This window comes from Microtus oregoni, unplaced genomic scaffold, assembly GCF_018167655.1.
Source record: "Microtus oregoni isolate MIOR12 unplaced genomic scaffold, Mior012 000011F_ref0000422, whole genome shotgun sequence".
Lineage (NCBI taxonomy): Eukaryota > Metazoa > Chordata > Mammalia > Rodentia > Cricetidae > Microtus > Microtus oregoni.
The window spans coordinates 14,692,966-14,706,315 of NW_024543070.1; the positions used below are offsets into that span (position 1 = coordinate 14,692,966).

Here is a 13,350-nt window from a genome sequence, read left to right on the forward strand (position 1 = left end):
TGCATTTAGTCAGCCTGGAGAATGATCTGGAAGCCAGTCTATTTGAATGATCTTGTTTAGTGCACCTGGAGAGACTAGGTGAGAGCCTTCTGATGGGCCGTGATGTCAAGAGCACTGACTCAGCTCTCAAGCTGATGCACACCCACTGACTTGGGATGATTGGCACTTCTGAAGGCCACCACCACATTACTTTGGCCATGTAATGCATCTCTCACTGCTCAACTGTTACATACAGATGTGTTTAAAATGACACGCCTGTTTGCAACCTAAATGGTGACCAGGTCCCTGCACTAACTTGGGCCTTGTGTTTAGAGGCAGCAAAAGGCTTGCATCTATTTTGTTCATTTTCAGATTAACAAATTAAATTGTACACCCTTGCTTAAGATTCTCTTCAGACGAATGTGTGCCAGTTTAAAACCAGCCTGGTCTACAAGAGCTAGTGCCAGGACAGGCTCCAAAGCCACAGAGAAACCCTGTCTCGAAAAAAACAAAAAAAAAAGAAATGTGTAAAATCAAAATGAAAATTTTACAAGCACCTCTTTGATGACAGAAAATTATAATCAATGATAAAAAAAAACTGTCTGAAACCATTTTCATTTCTTTCCACCAAGTGGGCAGAGCTGTGAGGCTTGCTCTAACTCCTCTCTCGTCCTTGCCCCCCCCACCTCCTTTCTGGTTCCTTCTTGCTCTTTTTAGGGCCTGCACAGACCCATGGGTAGACACTGATCACTTTCACTTCTGCTGAGGAAATTACAACACGCTTCTCTAAACGGTAGAGCGAAAGAGAAAACAGATGTTCTGATACCAAATGGTTGGACCTTGGAGAGTTAGCAGTATTCTCAGGACCCGTAGGACCAGAAAATGTCCATGAGCCTGAGAGGAGCCCTGGGGTATGAGTCGGGGTGGAGGAGAAGGTTAGTCAGCAAGGGACTAAGACGAGTAGAAAAGGAGGTGGGTGGACATCTGTGCCTTATCTGCTCTGTAGATCCCTCTTGAGCACAGCGCAGCTCTGGACTCCAGCCCTGTAGAGATGGTTTCTATTCGGGTCTGGCTCGGGGAATATTTGCTGAATCAGTATCTCTGAGCAGAACTAGGAAACTGACCCCAAAGAGGAGAGTCACTATATTAGTCAGGGTCTCTGAAAAAGGAAAAAGTTAGACCCAAGAGACAGAATCCTCCGATCTGAAATGTTCTCTGGTGTGAAATTCTCTGCTTTGTTCTCAAAGGAAAGAAAGCACCAGTGGGAGCTTGCTCATCAAACGTGGTGCGAGTTTAGCTTCTTCTAGAAAAAGCAGCCTGCGTCACATCGAAGCCAGATTTGGGTCTTTGCTCTGAGAGCGGTTAGCCCAGTGGAGAGGCTGGCTTCCGTGACAACTGGTGCAGGCACAGGTGCAGTGTGGGTCCCGCAGATATGAACTCTGATAAACGGTGCATGAGTGCCTACTCTGTGCAAGAATGGAGAGGAGAACAGCCCATCTCCCACCCTCCTGGGGTTCCCATTGCAGCCTGATCCTCCACAGTCTTCCTGGCAAGGAAGACATCTCAGATCCTGCTCCGTTAAAGCATCTGGGAGGAAGGTAAGTGGTACTTTGATTCCCATTCTACAGTTGGACAATGTGAGTTCTAGTGCAGTTAGACGAGGGTCACACAGAGGTCAGAGCATCTGAAAAAAAATTATCACAAGATTTTTGAAGAGCGTTGAGCAGCTTAAACTAAGAAGTGAAGACCTTTTTTGTGGGCTTATCTAAAAAGAAATGTGTTGTTCTGAGTATCTTAGTTTCATTTATTCAGCAAGTATATACTGGATGCTACTGTAGGCAATGCAGACAGTCAATGAAATATAGACTGTCAAGACATCAGTGTGTGTGTGTGTGTGTGTGTGTGTGTGTGTGTGTGTTGTGTGATGTTATGGGAAAAGTACTTGGAACAAAAACAAAACAAAGAAGTAGAGAGGAATTGGGGAGAAACTATTGAATAGAGAAGCAGGCTGTGTGGCTGTCTACGCACCCCCAAAGAACAGCAAGTGCAAGCCTGCGTGGTGGGCAGGGGCAGAGAAAGTTTGAGGAGCAGTAATGCAGACACTGAAGCAGAGTGGAGACGCTGGGACCGGCAAGGCAGCTAGGGGAGAGACAGCCCTGGCTTTGGCACTGTGTGAAGTGTGGTACCCGTACCTCTGATGGTTTTATGTTCAGTACCACTTAGCCTCTCATAGGATCTCTCTCGCTGGAGGCAAGGCTCAGTGTAGGCAGCAGGAAAGCTGGCTAACTGGGGGCAACAGGGCAGGGGGAATCATCTGAAAGGGAACAAGGGGTACTATTCTGTTTTGTTTCAACTTTTTATAAGTTTGTTTCGGTAATTCTTTTCTTACTTTATGACATTGAAAACTCATGAAAAATTATTAGTCGTGTATGCTGAGATGGGATTTCAAAGTGAGATTGCTTTTTCATGACAGTTCAAACTACCTTCCTAATACCTGAAATGGATCATCTTGGCTGTGAGCTCCTTAATACAGGGCTGAAAAACAGCAGGCAATCAAATACTTTTCTAAACATGTAGACTCTAAAGTGGGTTCAGGTAGCTGAATTAGTTCATAGAAATTACAGTTAGCTGTATTTTATTGATCCTTCTTTCTAGAATGTGTAGCAGTTCATTCATCTTCTTTAGGCCCATTATAAGGTTTTCCCTTCCCATTATGCCAACCAATGAATACTTTATTAAAAATCATAATGTTACAAGAAGCTATGAAATATGCTTCCAATTTTGGCAAATCCCCTCAATACCTAAATTCTTTAAAAAAAAAAAAACCGGTTTTCATGCTTCCAGGAATATCATTGGCATCCCCAAGTATCTTCAGCAAACAACAGAGGCTTGGCGATGAAGAGAGTGAAGACAGGGCAGGCTTTCAGATAAGATCATTTAGTTGATCTTTAAGTCCTTGTCTGGGTATTTGTTAGTCAGGGCCGAGGTCTTTCTTGGGCATGGCTTCATTTAGCCTGCACAAGGTAAGTAAGATGACATTTCTATTTCCTGCTGGTTCACCAGCTTCTGCATGAGAAATGGGTACACAGGCTCCATCCTCCACGTATCTGCTATGTCAGCAGTGATGGTTTCCCCTCTGCCTCCCTCCAAAGGATGTGTTGAACAAAGCTATGATCTAGTTGCCAAATGGCTCGAGGCTTATTAATATTGGCATGAGTCACTTGTGCCACCTTTGAGTTATATTATTAACAGATTCCGGGAAGCTCCCCGTCACCCTTCAGTGACCTTTCACAGTTAACCTTTCTGCTAAGGCTTTAGTGGACCCACAGCCCCTTCCTTCCACAGAAACTAAATCCAGCTACTGCCAGTCATTTGTCATCTCCAGTGAATCCCCGTATCCTACATCTGCCATTGCAGCTCACGTGGAAGAAAGGAAAGGCGAAATATGCACAAGAGATGCCATAGTCAATGACGGTAGATGGCGAACATCCCCAGAGCCGGAGCCACCAAACTGTATGCAGTCAGCACTGGCTGTGGGATCCCTTGACTCTGAGAAAAAGGAAGTCCTCTTAGGGCAGCCCCTTGGTATCGTTAAACCTAGGAGCCACAGAAGTCCAATTATTTAAAGACAAGCCTTGAACCCGTGGAGAACCATATGCTTTTAATAACCTCTGGCCATAGCTGTTTACATAATCTCTTCCAAACACCTCGCACTTCACCAGCTATGTGTGTCCCTGCGTCACCTCAGCCTTTAATGAATTCTTTTCCCTTAAGTATTTCTGGAAATGCCCAGGGGTGCTAACATGTGGCTAGAAATAATTCCGTTGAGTGTCCTCACCAAAGCGGGAGTCCACAGGCCCAGGCTCGCAGGGTTCCAATAAGACAGCACTCAGGACCAGAAGTCTGTCCCCATCTCTGATGTGACCACAGTCACTGCTACCAGGAAGTCCTGCAGGACCCAAGCTGGTGAGTTCAGGATGTGTGCTGAATGTCTAAGCTAGAGCCTCTTGTCACCTCCCTGGTCAGTAGAGTGAGACAGCTCACATGGTGCTGCCCTCAGGAGGCAAGTGTGCTCCATCTTAGGGGCTCTGCTGGCCCAGAGCAGACCCTCCTTAGATCATCCCTCACTACTCCTGGACTATGGCCCCACTCCAGTGTCTCAACTCAGCTCCACTCGTCTTTGCTGCCAACATTCCCACCTCTGGGACAGCTAATCTATTACTCAAAGCTAAGTCTCATTCCTGGAGGCCACTCTGAGCATCCCACTGAAAAGCTGTGTGAGCCCCGAAGTGCCACTATCTCATCTAGCCCATCATCAAATGCTTCCAGGGTAGCTGCGTCCAAACGAGCTCTAGTCTCAGCCTGGAGACTGCCATCCCACCCCCAGCTGACGTCAACCCCCCTTACAGAAATTGTGCTGCTACTTTAGATCTTTTCTGTGGCTGTGGCGTGCTCCTTTCCCCCTCCCGTCCACTTGGGAGCACCCCAGTTTTCCCTACAATGATTTGCAATGTGTCAGCGAGGAGGATTGCAGTCTTTCCCTGGAAGGTCCTAAGCCCTATTGGAAAGGAGATACAAATGACAGCACTGAGCAAGGATTTGGTCTCATTTGTTCCCCAGAAACTCTTGAGCCATAGTTCCTGCCTGGTCCTGACACTCTGTCATCCTAAACCACATTTTAACTGTTTCCTGTCTTCTACTCTAAAGGAACCAAACAGCACGCCTTATGAAAACAGGAGGCGATCAAACGTTCTCCTCTTGTCCTCTTAGTTTCTTTCCTGCAACTGTGACATAAACAACCTGAAGGAGAAAGGACTTGCTTTGGCTCACAGTTCCAGGCAGTCCATCCTAGAGGGGAAGTCAGCACGACGCTAATCAAGAACAGAGAACAATGATGACCACACACAGCACTCAGTCTCTATTCTTCACTTAGGCAATCTGAGATCCCCTGCCAAGGGAATGACCTTAGCCACAATTAAGATAGGTCTTGCCATAGAGACAAGCATAGGACCAAATTAGTCCCTCTGAATGTGGGTGACAGTTGCATGGCTGGGGCAGACGGCGGCCACTGCAGTGGCACTGGGATTTATCCCTACTGTATGTACTGGCTTTTGGGGATCCTATTCTCTTTGGATGATACCTTACTCAGCCCAGATATAGTAGGGAGGGCTTGCACTTTCCCCAAAGCAATGTGCCTTACCCTCTCTGAGGAGTGGATGGGGGGTGGGATAGGGGGTAGGTAGAAAGAATAGGAGGAGGAGAGGGAGTGAGAAGTGGAATTAGCATGTAAAATGAAAAAAGATAGTTGTTTTCTTTTTTAAAAACATAATAAAAATAAAAAATTATAAATAAATACAAAAAATAATGTTTATCCAACTTAAAAAAAAAGATAGGTCTTCCCATATCTAATAATGTCATCAAGATAATCCCCCACAGACATGCCCAGGAACCACTCTCCCAAGCCATCCGGTTCCAGGAAGCTTGACTATTAACACTAACCATCACGCCTCCCCACTTCTTTATGAAAGCAAGCAGTTGGATGAGTCAAGGCACACACAGCTGTTGGTGATGGCTACCCAGGAATCACTAAGTAGTATTCGAAACCCAAGGCTAGAGAGTTGACTCATCAGGTAAAGGTATTTGCAACCAAGCATGATTACCTAATTGTCCTCTGGTTAATAGTAAGATTGTCTCCAATGTTTATTATTATTATATTTCCTTTTCTTCCCTTAAGATGAGAATTTCTTGCTTAGAGGATGTATACATGTGATTGACAGATATGGTACATGTGCAGTCTAGGGCATCTTTGATAGTGCGTTCTGATCTAACACTCAATGGGTTCTAGAATCATGGATGTTCTGTGGCAAAGACATTGCGTGCAGCTCAACTTCACCTCCTGTTTGTGATAGGAAGAGTGGAGAGCGAGACAACCCCTGATAGTCTTCTGCCTTACAAATGCTTCCATAATATCGGCAAATTGCTTAGCTTTTCATCCTTCAATTTATTTGTCTGGAAAATGAGGATTCTTTCATCTATTTAATAAACTGTATACTTCTATTCAAAGATGAAGTGTTAACGTCACCATATGAAGCAGATACATTACCAAGGCAAATCAATTAGTGCTCTGTTGTCGGAACTGCTATTTAATTCTAGATCAAGCACTCATTATTAATTATTGCACACATTGGGCAAGTTACAACACTTCTCTTTTTCTTGTTTTCTCATCTATAACATAAATAACGTATGCTTCCCTCTTCAAAGAACATTAGATAGGACAGTGCTACATGTATCACAATTACTTATGACTAAGAAGTGGCTTGGGTACAACACCAAATGATTGAGAGTCATTGGCTTTCTATTGCATGTTCTTTAGGCACTGTGGTAGGAGAAAGTCTACAGCATGTAGGTGTAAAAGCATTCAAAAATATAAAAGTCACCTTGATCAAAATACCAAACCTAAGTAGTGGAGTCAATGTTTTACGAAGTGTGTGCCCCAAAGTCATAAGCCTTGCAGGAGTGTGTTCCAAGGATCTTTGATGGGCGTGGGGTATGATAGTCAGGTTGGGGCATTGAGGACTTCAGTGCCCCTACCCCTGTACACATAGCTTTTCTTTTATGACAAACATTCTTCGCTGATAAACAAAGCTATTCCTTCTCCTTGGACCCCCAACCAGATCTCATTTCCCAGGTTTCATTAACTGTTACACATTGTGGGCCACATGGGTTTTGTCTGTATGGCCTACCTTTGCCATTGCAGTGTGAAAGCGGCCACCTGAGATATACAAACATATGGGGTCGCTATGTCCCAATAAAACTTCAAAAAACTTGGCTGTGGTTTGCCAATTCCTGGATGGGAGCACAGAAAGTCAAAGTTGGGTTGAACAGAAACCTGAAAGACAGACAGGAGCCAACCAGGGGGAACCCTGGGGTCACAGAACCGCTTCAGTTTCACATAGGAACAGAAAGAAGTTCGCGAAGCATTTTAGGGTGTGACTTCGTGGAGAAAACATAGCTCTTGAGATCAGGCCCACACCTTCCACTATATGGCCGCAGGGGCCTTTCTTCCCTTTCTTTGTGACATCTCCTCCTAAAGTCCAAGAGATGGCATTTTTAGGGAAGGATAAGGCTGCAGGGGGTTCACAAGCTAACAACTGTGACTTTGGTGAATTTGTCAGGGCTATGATTTTCATACACAGCTTAGCGGGACCAGAAACCTCAACCTGTCAACATACTGTCCTTGTTCTCTGCCAGGCTTATACTCGAAGTTCGAGTGACTCATACCCTAGGGTAAAACCCTCTTTAATTTACTTGTTAAGTAGTGTGTGGAGCTTTATTATGACACTTCATGTATAGATAGATAGATATGTGTATCATTGTACTTTGCTCAAGTAATTTCCAATGATGAATAGAAATGCCAAATGTGCGCAGTCCATTTTGTCAAATATACCATACATAACATCCAAAGAAAAACAGTACCAGCAGCCACAGTGGTTAATATTTATTATTATTAGTTTTAACAAGCATAGTATAAGTCCATCTAGGTGATTACTTGGTTTAAACCTGAAAATAAGTCTATTAAGTAGAAAGTATAGCTAAATCCTCTTCATCTAGAAAGCAAGAGATTGTGTAACTTCAGAACACAAAACTGGTGAGTAGTAGAGAAAAGAACTAACTGGACACATATAGTGCAAACCAGAGTTAGGCATTTAACCGGTATGACATGGCATCTCACAGAAAGAAATTCGATCAGTGGAGGGGAGGGTGTGGGGAAAAGGCAGATAAATCTTTTCCTAATGTCTTGAGGACATAACCCAATACAGCCATCTCTGCTAGGAAAGGTTTCCTGCAGATCATCAGCTCTGAATGTCCTTTGGTTACAACGCTATCCACCTCCATAGTGGCCAGAGCCTTCTCACTAGCAAAGGCATTCCCAGACAGCTGGGTTTGCAGTTCAGTGGTAGAGGACTTGCCCAGTATGCACAAACCTAGCACTGCATGGGGACAAAAAGAGGAATTCCCAAATTCTATAGTTCCCCATCAAGTGCTGGAAGGTAACTGGAATCGTTCAGTCTGTGGTCATTTATGTTTGGCTTCATCCACTGAGAACAGTGGTTCTCAACCTCCCTGATGCTATGATAGTTTAATACAGTTCCTCATGTTATAGTGACCCCCCAACCATAAATTTATTTTGTTGTTACTTCATAATTGAAATTTTGCTGCTGTTATGAATCACAGATATCTGATATGTAGAATATCTGATATGTGACCCCTGTGAAAAGGTCACTTGGCCCTCAGAGGGGAAACAACCCACAAACTGAGAACCACTGAATTAGAACAACATGTTAAATATTTGTCGCTGCGTGCTCTGGTCAGCACATTGCTCATATCTGTGGATCTAGAGCATCTGCTGCGTGAACCAGGTGTTTTATTTTTTCCCACTCATCACCTGACAGACATTTAAGTCATAACCATTTGGCTAGTATGATTGACATCACTGTGAACAACCAAGAGCAGAGTGTTTTGTGGAAAGGTTTAACTTCACACAAGAGACTTCTTTTGTATATTTTTCTTTAAATTTTTTGAAACTTTTCTACATGAGTTTGGTATGTGCATCGTTTCCACCCCTCCCTCCCTCCCAACTCTTTCTCAATGATCCCACTCTCAGATTAATGGCTTCTTTAATTATTATTGCATATATACACATGCATGCATACATACATACTACATACATACTGTGCTGGCTAGTCTTATATCAACTTGGCACAAACTAGAGTTATCTGAAAGAAGGGAACCTCAGCTAAGAAAAATGCCTCCATAAGATCCAGCTATAAGCCATTTTTCTAATTACTGACTGATGGAGGAAGACCCAGCCAATTGTGGGTAGTGCCACTCCTGGGCTGGTGGTCTTAGGTTCTATAAGAAAGCAGGCTGAGAAAGACATAGGGAGCAAGTCAGTGAGCAGCACTCCTCCATGGCCTCTGTTTCAGTTCCTGCCCTCAGGTTCCTGTCCTGCTTGAGTTCCTGTTCTGACTTTCTTCAATGATGAACAGAAATGTGGAAATGTAAGTCAAATAAACGCTTTCCTCCCTGACGTGTTTTTTGGTCATGGTGTTTGCACAACAACAGAACCCCTAAGATGCATACATATAACTTTTTGTTGAGTTCATTTAGCGTTGCTGGTATGTTTCTGTATTGAGGGCTGACCACTTGGGATTGGCTAACCTACCAGGGGCCTTGTCCCTGGAGAAGACTAATTCTCCCTCTCTCGGTGGCCATTAATTGCCCGTAGCTCTTCATCTGGGAATGGTGTGGGCATGTGAGAGTCCCCCACCCCATCTGTGCTGGCATATCTACTGGTATTTGTCATTGTGCAGATCTTGTTCGAGTAACCATAATTTTGAGATTTGAAAGATGCAGTGTAGCACAAATAATAAAACCCAGAGACAGATATTGGGGTACAATCTGAAGGTCAGAAAAGAAGAGCAGCCAACCGCTAGTGAGACCTTTTACCTCTACCAAGTCTTCAGACCGAAAGGGCGAGATCCTGTTTCCACGAATCCTCAGATTCCACACTCCACTGAGCTCCTGTCTCTTCCCCTTTATATTCCTCTCTCTGCCCAGCCATATCAGTCCTGTCTCCACCTCCCTAGTGCTGGGATTAGAGATGTGAACCACCACCACCTGGATCAGTTTCTCGATTGATTTTGTGTAGCCCAGGGTAGCCTTGAAGTCAGAGATCCGTCTGCCTCTGCCTCCCAAATCTTGGGATTAAGGGCATGTGCCACCACTCCCTTGCCTATTTGGCCAACTAGTGTGATTATTTTGCCCTCTGCTCTTCAGGAAAGCTTTATTTATTTAAACACAAATAATATACCACTATAATGCAACTTCCCTGTCATGTATGAAAGATGCTATATCATAGCAGATATCTTGGGCCCCTGGGCTCTTAAAATCTTTCCACCCTCCTCCTTCATGATATTCCTTGAACCTTCGGTAGAGGGATATATTATAGATGTGCCAAATGAGATTGGCACCCCATAATCAGTTTTTCTGTGTTTTTTGAGCAGTTTTAGTTAACTGTAATACTTTCCATCTGCTGCAAAAGTAGATTTCTTATGAGACGTGAAAGCTATACTTACTTGTGGATGTAGGAATACATATTTAGGATGCAGTTAGAAATTATAGTGGCTAGGGAAGTGGCAGCACAAGATTATCCTCTGGGGTCCATGACCTCACCATCCACGCAGAGCTGGATAAGTTTATAATACCAGATATAAATTCCCTCCTATTGAGCCGCCATTGAGTCCAATTAAACAGCTGTTGGTTTGCCCAATATATAAATGCCGCTATTGTACCCTTGGAGATATCTGACCATTGTGGTTTGTGGGCTCTAGGTCTAGGTAGGACTATTAATTGCTCTTCTTCCTCAGCAGCTTGTGTAGCACCTTATACTGTGAGAGCTAATTGTCAGGGAAGAGACTTCCAGGTCAGATCCAGCTCAATTCCTCCATGCCCTGTTTATGACATGTGTGTGTCTTTAGTAATAAGGTTTTATCTTCAAGTTCTGGAAAGCAACCAAGGGCAGTGACAGTGACCCATATTGTTTTGGAGAGTCTCTTGAACTCCTCAGCAAACTTTTTAAAAATCATACAGTAATTTTAGGTTTAACTTTTTGAGGGACCTGGCAACCTGTTTGTCACAAGACTGAATCCATTTTGAAACTCTATTATCACTGTGGGAGAATTCCATTTTCTCCACATCCTCACCAAAACATCATGTTCCTGTTCTAAAAATACTCCTAACCTAGTGGATACAGAGGAATATCTCTTGTACCCATTCACAGCTAATAAGGTTGAGCATATTTTAACATCTTTTATATGTTTATTACTCATTTGTATGTCTTCTTTAGACAACTCTATGCAAGTCATTTGCCCTTTTAAAATATGTGTTGTCTTTTTATTGTTGACTAGCAACAGTTCTTTATATATAATAGATCTAGACTCTACCAGACACACAATTTGCAATAGTTACCTCCTTCTGTTGGACAACATTTTATTTTCTTCATGATTTCTTTTGAGATAGAAGAGATTTTTACATTTGATGAAATTCAATTTGGCTATTAACTTTATTTGACTGTGCTGTGGGTATTACATCTAACAGTTGTGTGATTCAAGCTCACAGAGACTTCACCTGTATGTTTTTGCCTAAGAATTTTATACTTTCACCTATCCACGTAAGTCTGCAACCCACTCGGAGTTTATTTTCGAATATTCTATTTTGCATGTGTCTGTCCAGTTCTCTTAGCACCATTTGTTGAGAAAGGTTGGCTATCTTGGCATTTTCATCAAAACCAGATGAGCCAAGACATTTCCGGACTCTCAGTTCTGCCCCATCATCTAAAGGCGTGTCCTCATGCAGCCTTGTTTGGATCCATGTAGCTTTGTAGTAAGTTTTAAAGTTGGGAAGTCTGAACTCTCCCAATTTTGTTCTTTAAAAATTGTTTTGTTAAACTAAAAAGTTGTTTTATTGTTTTGATTTAATCGTATCTTAAGACATCAAGCTAAAGATGAAGCTGCAACTTAAGAAAGACAACGTCAGGAAGGCACAAAGACCTCTGCAGCTGTGAAGTAATTTAGTCTATGGAAAGGGTTGGTTTCTTCTCTCTTCTGGTTCTGAAGGCAAAAATGGCTTCACTTTCAGAGCTGTATTACAGATGAGGGTGGGACGATGAGACAGATGATTGGGTCACAGTGACTGAAGAGCTTCTGTGGCCTGTCCTGATCTCTCAGGCATGTTCTTAGATAGTAAATCACAGTGCCTCAGATAAAGATTCCTGGACTCTGCCCTGAGGAGGGGCTTGGAGAGCTGAGAGCTGCAGTTTGAGCAAACTCTGGTGATTTGAATGGAAATCAGTGTTTAAAAGTAGCATTATCACATGTACTCAATCATAGGTGGTTTTTAAACATAAAGCAAAGAAAGCCAGCCTACAAAGCACAATCCCAGAGATCTTAGACAACAATATGAACAATAAGAGAGACTTGCATAGATATAATCTACATGGGAAGTATAAAGTATAAAAAAAAAAACAAGATCTCCTGAGTAAATTGGGAGCATGGAGACCTTGGGGGAGGATTGAAACAGGGAGGGGAGAGGCAAGGAGGGGAGCAGAGAAAAATGTAGAGCTCAATAAATATCATGGGAAAAAAGTAGCCTAAAAATTCAAAGCAAAGCAGGGATGGCCTTGGAATGATGGTGGCAGGCTCGGGGAGAAATGCAGGGACCTGAAGAGAGCATCGCATAGATGACAGGAAGGCGGAAGGGAAACTCAGGCATTGGCAGCTAACAAAGAGTCAGGACTGACCATTGGTAACCACTTCAGCTCCCTACCTTGACCTTTCTAGCCTTGCCTGTGACCATGCCATCTGCCCTGTGAGAATATGCATTTATTTCTTCCTAGTACATATCATCTCTACAGTTTAGGAGAATACAGGAGTCCTATGGGCAAGAATGACCCAGTTGAGAGCTAACACTAATCTAAGTCAGGGCTGCTTATATTTTTCCCAAATTCGCACAATCCCAGATATATAAAATATGTGTACAGATTAAACATTTGTAGATATAAAAATCATAAAGAAATATTCCCAATTCCCTGTATACATATAATCTTGTAATTTATTAAAGAAAACATATTTGCATTCTAATTAGACGAATATGCTTTTTACATAAATAATCCAATCTTAGTTGACTGAATATTTGGTGCTGTCAGCTGTAGAACAGCTCTGATTTTCAGAGCTGATCAATATTTGGATTTTATAATCATTGGTACTGGGAGCACTGTTTTGCATAAATATGTAGCACAATGTATGTTTAATACCTCTTCAGAAACTGATGGGAATTCTGTCCTAATTCTAACCTGAAACTCATTGGATACTGTGAAATCCAAGCAAATAATTCAAATAGTAAGTTGAAAAACCAAAATACAACCCTAAATTATACTGATTGGATGTTTACATGCTGAAAAATTATGGCAGGAAAATATTAAAAGTCTTTGTTTTCTCTAACTAGGTGATTGTGTTACTACAAGAAGTGAAAACTTAGATAATAAAAGCAATCTGATGTCTAATGTACTGTAGTCTCACATCTTCAGTCAGGGTGTTTGAGGCAGGATGGTTGGCCTTCTGTGTGCTGTGTTCAGAAGCAGGGCTGTAGTGAAGTCACATGATCCAATGGGGGTGGTGCTGGGAGAAACACCTCACAGTCATTGCGAACTTAATTTTGAAGTTTTGATCTTTGAGCATTTGGAAATCTTTGATTGTAGCAGAGTTTTTGTGACCTCATCTGAAAGTATGGAAAGGGCCAAGAGGAAACACA

General features: G+C 42.7%; 1 protein-coding gene across 1 annotated transcript in view; it reads left to right on the top strand.

Moving 5' to 3' along the window:
• The first annotated feature begins 1,500 nt into the window (after positions 1 to 1,500).
• The window catches only part of LOC121453238 (glucocorticoid receptor-like), a 122,432-nt gene continuing 110,582 nt past the window's right edge, over positions 1,501 to 13,350 (top strand). The window contains exon 1 of the mRNA XM_041659774.1: positions 1,501 to 1,577. The gene's annotated coding sequence lies outside the window, so the exon portion shown is untranslated. The remainder of the gene's footprint in view (positions 1,578 to 13,350) is intronic.